The sequence below is a fragment of the Triticum urartu genome, chromosome 6 (genome assembly GCF_003073215.2).
Source record: "Triticum urartu cultivar G1812 chromosome 6, Tu2.1, whole genome shotgun sequence".
Classification (NCBI taxonomy): domain Eukaryota; kingdom Viridiplantae; phylum Streptophyta; class Magnoliopsida; order Poales; family Poaceae; genus Triticum; species Triticum urartu.
The window spans coordinates 419,574,861-419,590,870 of NC_053027.1; the positions used below are offsets into that span (position 1 = coordinate 419,574,861).

Below are 16,010 nucleotides of genomic sequence, written 5' to 3' on the forward strand. Positions count from 1 at the left end.
AGAGATGATCTTATGAGTAAAGCAAACTGCTAAGACAAATTAGATGTGATCGGGTTCTATATTATTCAAACTTACTAAACATTATGGAGTATATAGAAATGCCATCCAATATCAAACATAATTAATTGCACAATCAAACTAAAACTTTGCGGATGGAGACTCTGGAATGCATGGTCAGTATGGAAACAATAACAAATAGGTGAAGATGGCACACAGTAACTTCGCCTGAGTGCTCATGGTGTGCATTATGTGATCCAGAACAATTTAGCAGAAAAATAAAGGTGGACCAATGTTCACGGAGTACCTTATGAGTTATGTTTCTAAACTGCAATATGATACATGTTGTGAGGCTGATCGGACTGGCGGGAGCAACAAAGTAAGATGGAGGAGTCAACGACCTCGATGGACACCAGTTGTGAGGACGATCAACCAGCTGGCGACGGCTGCCACGAACAGCCAAACAATCCTTCATGTCTACACAATTAGCATTACCATGGAGCACTGATAATCATGAGCTACTCATGTAGAAAATGTATGGCCAGTATGGATGATTTCTTAATATGGTAACAGGTCAATATGAAACAATTTGAATCAAAATGAAACAATTTACTGATTTATAGGAAATTATCTGGACAAAATATTGGTAGAAAAGAATTGCACATAACCTTTAAGAAACAAAGTTCTAGGGACTGGTAGTCCCCTGTAAAGCTATTTTAAGTAATCATGTACTGAACCATAATACTAAACGGGAGATGTTGGATATTAAGATAATACCTTCTAATCAAGAACAAGGCACTAATCACTGGAATCATCTATTACAATACCACCTATGACCATATTTATTGAAATTTCCTTCGACGGACAAAGGAGTTTTGTCACGGCAGAGATGCTGTCCTTATGGCCCCAATGCAACTAAAGGTACACGGTTTCATCAAGTCAAGGTTCTAAACAAAACTCAGTCACAAATCGCATGGAGCACAAACACGACCTCGCTTCTCTATTTCTCTAATTTTCATTGACGCAGCAGTAAAAGATTTAAGTCCGATGCTTTCCCTATTTGCCCAAAGTAACTAACTCCTCAAGATAACGAACTAAGCACAACACACTCACCAATCCCATGGACTAAAGAAACTATAGACACTGATTTCCACACGAAAATCACAGGCACTAGTAAACCATTTACCTCTTCATCCATCCTGATGTGTTCTTCCTTGGCCTCGCCTCATCCCTAGTCGATGTCCATCGGAGGAGGCTCTACCCATGATGGTTGGGATGCTAGGCTGCTGGGTAGGTAGAGGGTGCGAGGCGGATCCTGCCAGAGAAGTCCCTCACCATGTCATCCCTACCGACCTTCGTTTTGTTGGGGAAATTGAGGAGAGCGGAGGACAGGGGCGCTAAACTGCATACATCGACGGTGGCCGCGTCCGCTTTTCCTAAGGATTCGGATCCAGTTGAACGGGATCGGCCAGCACCGCCGCTGTACTCCGCCTCCTCCCCCTCTCTCTCTCTACGGGCGAAAGTCCCCAACACCGCCACTGCGCTCCTGCTCCTCCTCCCTCCCTCCCCCTCTCTCTCTGCGGGCGAAAGGGCCCCAGCACTGCTGCTGCTCTCCCTCTCTCTCTCTCTCTCTCTCTCTGTGCGGGAAGATCGCAAGGTGTCGTGCGTGGGGGCGGGACGTCGAGCACAACCGGCGGTGGGAGAGATATGGGATTGGGGGATTCGGAAGTCAGTGAGAGAGACGTGATCGGTGATCGGGGGCAAGGGGGTGGGGAGAGTGGGACGTGGGATGTGTGTGCGTCTGTGACGATGTTTTTTTTCTTCTCCAAGCAGGGACAGGAGGACGTGGCATTTTTTTCTGTTTCGAGCGGGGACGGGAGCACATGGCGTGGGTGGAAGACATATCGATAGCTTCAGGGGGAGGTTGAACCATCACGACGTTTGATTCTGCTTTAATAGTAGAGATACTTCATGTCGCATCAACTGGGTGACATTCTCACAACCAAGCGTACTCTGTACTATTTGTTGTTTGAGTTGAAAGTTTGGGTAAAAATAAACTGAAGTATCATCCAAAACTTTGATGGACCTTGAACATGCCATTTGATCAATTTCAGATGGAAGAAAGATGAAAACCTGAACGGTGTCTTGGTTAGTCCCTACAAATAGGTGGGTGCCATGCTACGCCCAACTCAGTGAACAAACAGTGTGGTTCGCCCCCAAATCGCAGAGCTTGGTGACCTTGTGGAGTTAAAATTTTTTTTAGGATCCCTCTTAGAGTTTCAAAATAGAAATCGGATAACATTGGTTGCACACACCTTGCTGCTGCATTCCACGGGTAGACGCAATTCTCCAATCTGACCGAGAGGACATTGTGCGAAGACCAATACACGTAGTTGAGGTAGAAGTCATCCTACAATGCAGGCGCATACAAAACACCCAGGAGGAGAATTCCATTGCCGTTATATTTTTGATTTGAGCATGAATTTGAATATAATAACATATACTCTTGGAATACCAATGGGCATGAAAAACAAACAATAACCATAAGAGATTCACCTGCAGGAATATGCAATTAGCACATCAATGTGTAACAGCAACAACAGAGTATTCATGGCATGGAAACAAGCACAAACACATGTGTGTTTTGCCCCTAAATTCAAAAAACCCTCGTTTCTGCCCGAGCTCGTTTGCTCATCTTATGCTTTTGCCCTTTGACCGTTTGACCGTAACTTTGAAAACTTCATAACGAATTCATACTAACTCGGAAAAATGCATATAAGATATCAAAATGTTTCGAAAACCTTCACCTGTATGTGCATGTCATTTGCATTCATGACAAAAGTGCCAAAAGGTCCTCATCTCAGTTTGAGCTCATATGACATCTGCATTAATAGTAAAATCCAAAAAATAGAAAACAATTCAAAAAAAATTCTGAATTATTTTTGTGGAAAACATTGACTAATATTTTGATCGCTTATAAAGTTTCACCAGGGAATGACATTCATGGAAGTCATGGCAAAAATAACAAAATTAGCACTCCAAAATGCTTTTTTTTGGAGCATCAATTTTCCCTTGTTTCCACGGCTTCCAGGAATGTCATTTCCTCATGAAACTTTGCAATCTCTCAAAACATTTGTCAATGTTTGCCACAGAAAAATTCAGAATTTTTTGAATTTGTTTTCAATTTTTTCATCATTTACTATTCATGCTGACATCATATGAGCTCAAACTGAGATAGGGACTTTTCAGTACTTTTGTCATGAATGCAAATGACATGCACATATAGGTGATGTTTTTCCGATCATTTTGATATCTTATTTGCATTTTTCTGAGTTAGTATGAATTCATTATGAAGTTTTCAAAGTTGCGGTCAAAGGGAAAAAACATAAGAGGAGTAAACGAGCTTGGACAGAAATGAGGGTTTTTTGAATTTAGGGGCAAAACACACGGGTGTGACACAACTAGGGGCTCAAATGTAATTATCCCTACTATATATCCCCAAGATTTAGAATGCACAAATCTATTCCCTGAAGAAGCACAACCAGGACACAAGATCCAACTGAAACTAAATCTGGTCTATCATCCATATCTTGTTCAACCATGCATAAGAAATCATTCTCAGCTTGCTCAACAGCAGAAGTGAGGCAATTCAGCACACGAGCTCGAAAACTTTTAGAAAGTTTTACATCTTCATTCTGTGCAATTTCCATGGCTAATGTGAATTAACTTTTAACCCCATTAAGGGAGTCCTTTGATGAGCTATATAGGCCATCTTGTTGCTTGATACGACTCTCTAACAAGTACAGGTAATATACTATGTTATCATATAGAGTTACTGCCAGAATATCAGCTACATCTCATTCATTAAACCTATCATAAATTCCACATATCAACCATCCAACTTTCTTAGAGCACACAGCTTGGACTCTGTCCTCTCCAGCTGCTCCACTAGCCATCTTTACCTCGGTACCAGTCAGAAAATTGGATGATACAGTTGTTGGAGCACTGGACCTCTAAAGATTTTTATTGATTTCAAATATGGAGCTCTCAGTTAATGCAAGGCTGCCTTGTGAGGTGGATAGAAAATCCAACCTTGACATAGATGGAGAAGAGACGGTTTGGGGGCTTACCTTGAGTTGATTTCCTTGTCGGTCTATGTGGAAGTGCCCTAGATGTCGCCATATCATGGGTCCTGTCGGTCGTTGGAGGTGGACGCGAATCACGATGGAAGCGATTTGGGCGTGGTCCTCTTCCTCGTCCGCCAATCGACGATCGTACTTGGGGTCGCTACTAGTAGCAGTAGAGGAAGAAGGGGAGGTCCTGAATCACACCCCGATCAGCGCCTAAGAGAGCACAAACAAGAGGAGAAGGGTGGGGCTGCGGGGCAAATCGGCGGCGTGGAGCCGAGGATGCAGGCGCCGGTGAAGTCCTCCTCCGGGCGTAGCTGTCGAAGGCGAGGAAGGAGAGAGAGAGAGAGATAGAGAGAGAGAGAAGGTGTTGTGAGGGAAGGGGAGAGGAGGCGGCGGCTCGATAGAGGAGTTGCCTTCCTAGGGAAGGAATCGATGGTGTGTTTATCTGCTGTGTTATCTTTTTTTTTCTGCTCGCAACGTGGAATATGACGTGGCATAGCCCAGCTAGTGCCCTTTGTGCGACAGTTAATGGGTTTGATAGAGTGTGATTTGTACAAAATGTGCACCGCTATCGGTAATGGCCCAGCCTAGTATGATGCTCCTAGCCGTTTTTAAAGGAAATATGCCCTAGAGGAAATAATAAATTTGTTATTTATATTTCCTTATATCATGATAAATGTTTATTATTCATGCTAGAATTGTATTAACCGGAAACTTGATACATGTGTGGATACATAGACAAAACAAAGTGTCCCTAGTATGCCTCTATTTGACTAGCTTGTTAATCAAAGATGGTTAAGTTTCCTGACCATAGACATGTGTTGTCATTTGATGAACGGGATCACATCATTAGGAGAATGATGTGATGGACAAGACCCATCCATTAGCTTAGCATAATTATCGTGAAGTTTTATTGCTATTGCTTTCTTCATGACTTATACATATTCCTCTAATTATGAGTTTATGCAACTCCCAAATACCAGAGGAACACTTTGTGTGCTATCAAACATCACAACGTAACTGGGTGATTATAAAGATGCTCTATAGGTGTCTCCGATGGTGTTTTTTGAGTTGGCATAGATCAAGATTAGGATTTGTCACTCCGAGTATCGGAGAGGTATCTCTGGGCCCTCTCGGTAATGCCCATCACTATAAGCCTTGCAAGCAATGTGACTAATGAGTTAGTTATGGGATGATGCATTAAGGAACGAGTAAAGAGACTTGCCGGTAACGAGATTGAACTAGGTATGATGATACCGATGATCGAATCTCGGGCAAGTAACATATCGATGACAAAGGGAATGACGTATATTGTTATGCGGTTTGACAGATAGATATCTTCGTAGAATATGTAGGAGCCAATATGAGCATCCAGGTTCCGCTATTGGTTATTGACCAGAGATGTGTCTCGGTCATGTCTACATAGTTCTCGAACCAGTAGGGTCCGCACGCTTAACGTTCGATGACGATTTGTATTATGAGTTATGTGATTTGATGACCGAAGTTTGTTCAGAGTCCCGGATGAGATCACGAACATGATGAGGAGTCTCTAAATGGTCAAGAGGTAAAGATTCATATATTGGAAGGTTATATTCGGACATCGGAATGGTTTCGAGTGGTTCGGATATTTTACCAGAGTATCGAGGTGTTACCGGAACCCCCCGGGGGAAGTATTGGGCCTATTGGGCCATATTGGAGGAGAGGAGAAAGTCCACATGAGGAGGCGCGTGCCCCCCTTGCCCAAACCTAATTGTACTAGGGGAGGGGGGCGGCCCCCCTCTTTCCTTCTCCCTCTCTCTCCCTTCCCCTTATCCTCTCCGGCGGAAGGAAGGAGGGGGGCCGAATCCTACTTAGACTAGGAGTCCAAGTAGGACTCCTCCCCATGGCGCACCCCCCTTGGTCGGTGATACGTCTTCGTCGTATCTAATTTTCCAAACACTTTTGCCCTTGTTTTGGACTCTAACTTGCATGATTTGAATGGAACTAACCCAGACTGACGCTGTTTTCAGTAGAATTGCCATGGTGTTATTTTTGTGCGGAAATAAAAGTTCTCGGAATGACCTGAAAATCAATGGAGATTGTTTTTGGAATATATAAAAAATACTAGCGAAAAGATCCATGTCAGGGGGGCCACACCCTATCCACGAGGGTGGGGTGCGCCTACCCCCTGGGCGCGCCCCTGCCTCGTGGGCCCCCTAATGCTCCACCGACGTCCATCCTGATTCCATATATTCACGTTTGGGGAGAAAAAAAATCAGAGAGAATAATTCATTGCGATTTACGATACGGAGCCGCCGCCAAGCCCTAAACTCTCTCGGGAGGGCTGATCTGGAGTCCGTTCGGGGCTCCGGAGAGGGGAATCCGTCGCCATCGTCATCATCAACCTTCCTCCATCACCAATTTCATTATTCTCAGCACCGTGCATGAGTAATTCCATCGTAGGCTTGCTGGACGGTGATGGGTTGGATGAGATTTATCATGTAATCGAGTTAGTTTTGTTAGGGTTTGATCCCTAGTATCCACTATGTTCTGAGATTGATGTTGCTATGACTTTGTTATGCTTAATGCTTGTCACTAGGGCCCGAGTGCCATGATTTCAGATATGAACCTATTATGTTTTCATGAATATATCTGAGTTCTTCATCCTATCTTGCAAGTCTATAGTCACCTATTATGTGTTATGATCCGTTAACCCCGAAGTGACAATAATCGGGATACTTACCGGTGATGACCGTAGTTTGAGGAGTTCATGTATTCACTATGTGTTAATGCTTTGGTCCGGTACTCTATTAAAAGGAGGCCTTAATATCCCTTAGTCTCCAATAGGACCCCGCTGCCACGGGAGGGTAGGACAAAAGATGTCATGCAAGTTCTTTTCCATAAGCACGTATGACTATATTCGGAATACATGCCTACATTACATTGATGAACTGGAGCTAGTTCTGTGTCACCCTATGTTATAACTATTGCATGAGGAATCACATCCGACGTAATTATCCATCAATGATCCATTGCCTACGAGCTTTTCCTATATTGTTCTTTGCTTATTTACTTCTTCGTGGCTACCGTTACAATCACTATAAAACCAAAAATATTACTTTTGCTACCGTTACCACCACTATCATATTACTTTTCTACTAAATACCTTGCTGCAGATATTAAGTTTCCAGGTGTGGTTGAATTGACAACTCAATTGCTAATACTTAAGAATATTCTTTGGCACCCCTTGTGTCGAATCAATTAATTTGGGTTGAATACTCTACCCTCGAAAACTATTGCGATCCCCTATACTTGTGGGTTATCAAGACTATTTTCTGGCACCATTGTTAGGGAGATTAGCTCTATTCTTTGAGTCACTTGGGATTTATATCTGCTTATCACTATGAAGTATGAAGAACTTGAAAGATCAAAGAACCAAGATTTTTTCCTCAACTACGAGGGGAGGTAAGGAACTGCCATCTAGCTCTGCACTTGATTCACCTTCTGTTTTGAGTAAACTTGCGACACCTACACCTGCTATTCATTCTGATATGTCACATGTTATTGATGATGCCACTTTTGCTTTGCATGATACTTATGATGAAACTACTTCTATGCTTGATAATACTGTGCCATTAGGTGAATTTCTTGATGAACAACTTGCTAGGGTAAGAGAGAATGAAATTATTGAAACTGATAATATTGATGAAAGTGATGATGAAGATTCTCCCCCTAGATATGAATTGCCTGTTGTGCCTGAGGGTTATGTTATGGATGAAGAAACTTCTAGAGATTTCTTAGCTTGCAATGATAGATCTGATCTTAAGAAATTACTAGCTAAGCTTAAAGAAAAGTCTTTGAATGCTAGAATGAAATATGACCCTGCTTTTGCTACTTCACCTATTTTTATTACTGATAAGGATTATGATTTCTCTGTCGATCCTAAGTTAATTACTTTGTTTGAATCTGATCCTTTTTATGGCTATGAATCTGAAATCGTTGTGGCACATCTTACTAAATTAAATGATATAGCCACCATGTTTACTCGTGATGAGAAAACTCGCTATTACTTTATCCTTAAGTTATTTCCGTTCTCATTAAAGGGTGATGCTAAAACATGGTTTAATTCTATTGATCCTGGTTGTGTGTGTAGTCCCCAGGATATGATTTATTACTTCTCTGCTAAATATTTCCCCGCTCATAAGAAACAACCTACCTTAAGGGAAATATATAATTTTGTGCAAATTGAAGAAGAGAGTCTCCCACAAGCTTGGGGGAGGCTTCTCTGATTGCTTAATGCTTTGTCTGATCATCCTCTCAAGAAAAATGAAATACTTGATATCTTTTATAATGGACTAACCGATGCTTCCAGAGACTACCTGGATAGTTGTGCAGGTTGTGTTTTCAGGGAAAGAACTGTTGATCAAGCTGATTTGCTATTGAATAATATGTTGACTAATGAAAATAATTGGACAGTTCCTGAACCAACTCCTAAGCCAACTCCGAAGAAAGGGGTATTCTATTTCTCAGTCCTGAAGATATGCAAGAGGCAAAGAAATCTATGAAAAAAAAAGGTATTAAAGCTGAAGATGTTAATAATTTACCGCCTATTGAAGAGACACATGGTCTTGATAACCTGACACAGGTAGTAAAAGTAAATTCTCTCTATAGATTTGATGAAGGTGATATTCCTCGTTATAAGTCTGCTAGCCAATGCTTAGATGAGTTTGATAATTTTATTGTTAAGCAAGAAAACTTCAATGCTTATGTTGGTAGAAAATTGAAACACAATGCTGGTATGCTTGAACACTTGAGTGATTATATGTCTAGAGTTAGGTGAACTTAAACTTATTAGTAAACATGCTTCTATGGTTACCACTCAAGTAGAACAAGTTCTTAAGGCTCAGAATGATTTGCTCAATGAATTAAATAATAAGAAGAATGATAATGTTGTTAGAGTTATGACTAGAGGAGGTAAAATGACTCAGGAACCTTTGTATCCTGAGGGCCACCCCAAGAGAATTGAGCATGATTCTCAGAGAACTAATGTCGATGCACCTAGTTCTTCTAAAAAGAAGAAAAAGAAAAATGATAGGACTTTGCATGCTTCTAGTGAACCCGTTGTTGACACACCTAAGAATCCCAATGATATTTCTATTTCTGATGCTGAAACACAATCTGGTAATGAACATGAACCTAGTGATAATGTTAATGATTATGTTCATGTTGATGCTCAACCTAGCAATGATAATGATGTAGAGATTGAACTTGTTGTTGATCTTGATAACCCATAATCAAAGAACCAACGTTATGATAAGAGAGACTTTGTTGCTAGGAAGCACGGTAAGGAAAGAGAACCCATGCCTTTTCCTCCTAAACCATCCAAGAAAAAGGATGATGAGGATTTTGAGCGTTTTGCTGAAATGATTAGACCTATCCTTTTGCGTATGCGTTTAACTGATATGATTAAAATAAATCCTTATGCTAAGTACATGAAGGATATTGTTACTAATAAAAGAAAGATACCAGAAGCTGAAATTTCCACCATGCTTGCTAATTACACTTTTAAAGGTGGAATACCAATGAAACTTGGAGATCCAGGAGTACCAACTATACCATGCTTCATTAAAAGAAACTATGTTAAAACTGCTTTATGTGATCTTGGAGCCAGTATTAGTGTTATGCCTCTCTTTATATCGTAGACTTGATTTGAATAAGTTGACACCTACTGAAATATCTTTGCAAATGGCTGATAAATCAACTGCTATACCTGTCGGTATTTGTGAGCATGTGCCTGTTGTGGTTGCAAACGTTACTATTTTAACGGACTTTGTTATTCTTGATATTCCTGAGGACGACAATATGTCAATTATTCTTGGTAGACCCTTTTTGAATACTGCAGGGGCTGTTATTGATTGCAACAAAGGCAATGTCACTTTTCATGTTAATGATAATGAGTATACGGTACACTTTCCGAGGAAATAACCTCAAGTCCACAGTATCAATTCTATTGGAAAAATTTCAACAATTACTATTGGAGGTTTTGAATTTCCTCTTCCTACTGTCAAGAAGAAATATGATATTCTTATTGTTGGGGACATGCATATCCCCGTTGAGGTAACCTAGTGTTATTCGAAAATTCTCCGGTTTCATGTTATTCGAAAAGAGTTTGTTAACAAGACTTGATTAACCTTGTTAGTGGATTCCTTTTGATGAGCATGAGATGGATGAATTTAGAAAACACAACTTTTTGTACCCTCTTTTTACTTTCTATTATTCTTTTCCCTAATAATAATAAAGCACGGATTGCTTCTGGTCGTACGTTATGGCAGTTTTGCAAAAAAGCCCTTGTGTTTTTAGATATTCAAGCCGCAGTCCTGACAAGAAGTCCCGAACCGGTACGAGCGAGAGAGAAAAAAACGTACCCGCACAACCCACAACCCAACCTCCCAATCCCATCTCCACCTCCAGCGCTCCTCCACCCCCGCCGCCGCCACCGCCGGCCCCTACCGCGCGCCGCCGACCCCCTCCTTGCGGCCAACTCCGCCGGGGCGCTACCCCTACCCCAAGTGCCCCACCCCGCGGCCTTCCACCGCCGACGACACACGACGCGCGCTGTTGCCGGCTCCCCCTCCCCTGCTACCACGGTGCTGCCGGGACTCCTCCCCGTTGCTTCGACCTCGGCGTTGGTTCCCCCAAACCCGCCGGTTTCGCCACCGGCCACAACTTCCCGGCGCACTCCACCAACCGACAGACCAGTTCGCCCGCCTCCCATGGCTAACATCGCTGCTACCCCAGTGTCGCTTCCCACCCCAGGGGCTCATCTCCTCCACCTGCGCACCACTCCCCGACCTTCCCTTTTCGCGCCGTATGCTCCCTCTCGCTTCACTGCCTGGCATGTGCCAGGTCCAATCTGGACGAGCAGGACAACATAGCCAGCCATATGCGCCCCTCCAATCTGAACGGCTTGCTCTGCATGATGCCGCTTGCTTGCTGTGTGTGGGGTATATTTTTGTTGTACTCTTAATTTGCTGTTGATGTCATATGCTACAGATTCATGTTTTTTATGAGATACTTGGAATACGTAAGAGTACTGATATAGTAGAAACAAAGCATGTACAGTTAGCAATATAGAAGCCGCAGAATGTTTAAGGGGAGTTGAATGTCAAAAACCACAACCCTGCTACTCTGATAGTTTTCAGGCTCACATTTTATGGGAAATTATTTAGTTTGTCACTTTGTTATGGGATATAATGTCTTACATATCATAATGTTTTGGTGGAAACGGTGGTAGTTTCTGACCTCTTTCAGAGTTTAAACTATTTTCCTGATGACTGAATGAAGTTGAAACTTTGACGACAGATGTAGCAGGGTTAGCAGAAAACATGATGCACGATTGAATTAAACATGCAGGGTTCAATACGCATCTCTAATTATTCTTATGTTTATTATTTTTAATAATCTACCACTTCTGGCATCCTGTCGGTGAGTCTTCTTTTGGCCTGCGAACCATAGTCATTGTAGCTTTGCTCCAGTTTGCCAATGTATAGCTGAATATGAGCCATCTACTTGCTGGAAGTGGTCACATATGGGGTAACTTTTAGTGGCAGGGTGAAGTAATGGTACTGGCATTTGTATTACTGAAAGTACAGTACATACTTTGTGTTATTTTGCATGCTCTCTATGTGTTCTCGTCTTGGCAGGGGATGCTTGGTGATGACTCCTTAAATGCTCTGAGTAATAATTGAGAATACATAGACACTGTCAAATTGAAGTGTGATATTTGTATGTCATATTTACTCCACAATAACTTTTTATGTGTTTTTCTCATTCTTTTTACATAGACGTAATGATTTCTTTATGCCGCAATGTTACTTATGTCATTTGGATTTGGACAACATGCCACAGTGTTACTTCGATCTCTGGATGGTTGGTGGCCACCTTAATTAGAATCGTTAGGGGTAATGTAGTTGCAATGCAGTATCTATGTGTGGGCTACCGGATGGAGTTGCAACAGCTGTGGTCAAAAGCCGGATGTTTTGGAGATGCCATGTTTGATTAATTAATTAATCATCTTTTGTGGTGCCATTAGTTCTGATCCTGGGCTAGGAGGATTTAATATTCTTAATCATGCTTTCATGCAAATTGACCCAGTTCGTCCGTTGATTGATTACTGGACTCCAAGTTGCATTGCTTATTTTGGTAAGTGAGAATGTATGACTGTAATTCTGCATACATCATCATGCTATTTCCTCCTAATTTATATATGAAGATTAAGTGTCCTTTTTTACCTCAAATTTACTTGAATATTTAACTGAGAATTACTTCATTGTGTGTCATGCCTATCTTATTCCATCCACATGATCTATGGACCACAGATATAGTTCTCAATCCAAGGAGAGTCCGAAAACTAATAATTTGTGCCTTGAATAACGAATGTAATTTTTTTGTTCTAATCTTGAAACTTTGGCTAATGTGATAATATTGGTGTCACGGTGGTCTTCATAGTTGTAGTGAGTACAATCTAACAGAAGCAAAAGTCTCTATTGATTGTTGTAGGAGATCCAGAAAGCGGAGCATTGGGGCACTCTGATTTTTAAGAAGCTCCATGCACGTATTAAGGCCAGTAAATTCAATTTGTTTCTCATCTGCTTCTCTATGGTCTGTTGTCCTTATTCGATGTATTATTCAGGTATGTGTTGTTAACGCTCCTAATTTTGGGAGAATCAGAAAAAAAATAAGTTTTGCAAGTTACGTCATATTTCCATGTTTTAGTATGAGATTTAGATATATTGTTTCTCCGGTTCCATATTCATTATATGTTTTTCTCCTATAATTGGCCTACTTGTTTACACAAGTCTGAATTCCTAAAGGTTCAAGAGTATTTCAATGTTGCTAAAGAAAGATACAAGGATCAGTGCCTTAACATTGTTGAAAGACAATCAGACACAATATGCTTTTAACTTGCCATTTCCTTACTGACTAAACCTGAGTACATGACTATTTTCAGTTTTCTAATTCATTGGAGCTGTGCTAATCTCCTCACTCCTTGCCCTGATGTAGGACACCATGCAGCAGCACTACACCCTGCAGTTCATGCTCTGCTCACCATGACCTGCCTCCTCATCATCAGACATACTCATGTGTACTAGGATCTCCTCACCATCAAAGTTCATGTGTCCTCTAGATCAAGCCTATGCATGTGAGCTGAAGAATTGTTTGCCTGTTCACAATTGGTGATTGAAGGGTGGCCGGTGACTTCCATAATTTTCTTGTAGTTGTTTGTTGGATAATCTTTAAAATTAGGATTGTAGAGAACTTTACATTACTGTAAAACTTCGTCTTCTTGGTGTTGATGCTTACATATTCCATTATGCTAACTCAGCAACACTTTTAGCAGAAATTGGTTGTTTATGCAGACACGCGGTGTAGTAAAATTGAAGATTTAGCTCCCGCATTGCATACTTATGCTATGTTGTAGTAATGTTCTATCCATGAATTATATATAGCAGACTGTATGTTCAGCCTCCATGTTCATTTCTTTGATCTCCTCAGGTTTCGCAGAGGATTTAGTTGTACATATGTGCCAATATACCTATGTGAGCCTCCCTGAATTATGTCGATATCTATGAAACTTTGTTGTTCTTCCTCGCCAAGATGTCTATTATAATTTTGGTATATACTTCATATATACGGTGTGATCTATGCTTGGAAATAAGGGTAAAAGGTCAACAGATCAAAGCCTGAGTCCAAATTATGCTACTCCCTCTAATCTATATCACTTGTGTTCTCTAATAAAGGAATTCTGCAATGCATTCCGCTGGAGTTAATAAGCTAATAAAAGGCAATCAACCCCATTTAGTACTGATATTTCATGTCGCATAAACTTTTTAGCTTCTCATTATTTTTGTGCAATTTTTCCTTCAAAAAATGTTCGCGATTTTGTACAAAATATTTTCTTACTCAAAAAATGTTCACATTTTTGAAACCAAATGTTTGGGAAATCAAAAAATGTTCATGATTCTTTAAAAAGTTTGTGTATTCAAAAATGTTCATGAAATTGAACAAAAATTTGCCAACTAAAAAAATGTTCATGAATGTAAAAATATCCTACAAATGAAAAAACTGTTCATGACTTACAAAATAGTTTATTCATTCATAAAATGTTCGCGGATTCAAAAAATAATCATGCATTTAAAAAAATGTTCATTAAATCAAAAAAATGTTCGTAAATTTAAAAAAATCGTCCACCAATTGGGCCAAAAATGTTCGTCGGTTCTAGAAATGTGCGCCGATTCAAGTAAAATCTATAAAAAGATGTTCACCATTTTTTAAAAATGTTTGCAAATAGTATAAACTGTTCATGAATTCAAAAAAATGTTCAAAAATTTGAAAAAAAATCATGAATTTAAAAAATGTCCACGATTTCAAATATATGCACAAGTTTTAAAAAAGGTTCATGATTTTGAAAATTGTTCATAATTTCATGAAATTGAGAGTGATAGTATATCACGGTGATGTCGCAAAATGTGGTCACGGCCGTTGAATATTATGATTTTTTTCTTCCCGTTGCAACGCACGGGCCCTTTTGCTAGTTATATTAAATAAAGCAAAAATAATATGTTTTGCCTGTTTTCTGAATTATCCTTGTAATAAAAAATACCCTGAAAATAAAAGTTCTCCAAATGCCCTAAAAATGAAATATGATTTTTTCCAGAATATTTAAGGATTTTAGGCACTGAGAACAAAGCAGGGGGAGCAGCCACGTGCCCACGAGGGTGGAGGGTGCGCCCACCCCTGGGCATGCCCCCCTGCCTCGTGGACCCCACGTGGGTCCCCTCCACTTATCCTTGCACCCACACACTTCATCTTGCTCCAGAAAAAATCATCCACCAGTTCAAACCCGAGTTCTTGCTCATCTTACTGCCATTTTTGATCTCCTTGCTCAAAGCTCCATTCACAAAACTGCTTTGGGGGATTGTTCTTTGATATGTGACTCCTCCAATGGTCCATTTAGTTTTTATTCTAGTGCTTTATTTATTGCAAATTTTTGTTTCTTAGGTGACCCTATTCTTGAGCTTGCATGTCAAATTTATGTGGTCAAAAGTAGTTTTAATGCATGATATGGCTTCTAGGCACTTATAGGAGTAGTTGCTATCAATCTTGTTGAGTTTGGTTCACTTTTATTTTTGAGTTATTAAAAATTTCAGAAATTTTCAGAAAAAGATGAAGAGATTTTTGAGGGGCTCATCGAGCCGAAGCTCGAAGGATAAGCAAAGTGAAGAGAATAAGAAGCCCGAGTATAATCTCCCTCGTACTGCGGAGGTTTGGCTGTGTGAATGGCCTTGTGATGAGTTCTTGAGAGAAGCCGGGATTTATGAAGATTTTTATTATTTGGCTGAGAATGCAGGCCTCACCGCCTTCCTCCACGACCAGCGTGAACAATATCACTTACTCACCAATTTTTTTTTGCAAAACTTTCATTTCCATGCTAGAAGATCGCCACCTTCAGTGGATTTTTATTTATATGATGAGTTTAAGGAGATGTCACTATTTGATTTCTACCGGGTTTGTAAGATACCCTTTGAGGGCAGCATAGAGGAACCACATCGTAATGATGTGGAGGGATTTATTGATATGATTGCTGTAGGGGAAACGAGGAAAGTTTCTGATGCGAGAATCACTAGCATACATTTTCCTGTTCTACGTTACTTTGCAATATTTGCTAGTAGATGCTTAATTGGTCGCAGGAACTGTGGAAACCTTAGTGTTCCTGATATTCTTATTTTGCGCCATGCCTTGTTTCATGATACTACTTTCAGCTTAGGTGCTATTGTTGCTAAACGGTTAAATCTGAACCATACTAAGGGCCCCGTCCTCGGAGGCATCTTTGCCTCGCGCCTT

General features: G+C 40.6%; 1 long non-coding RNA gene across 1 annotated transcript; it reads left to right on the forward strand.

Moving 5' to 3' along the window:
- Positions 1–10,521: 10,521 nt before the first annotated feature.
- LOC125513905 lies at positions 10,522–13,643 on the forward strand. The gene is made up of 2 exons (XR_007286220.1): positions 10,522–12,798; positions 13,170–13,643. It is a non-coding gene; the product is annotated as an uncharacterized LOC125513905 (long non-coding RNA).
- The last annotated feature ends 2,367 nt before the right edge of the window (positions 13,644–16,010 follow it).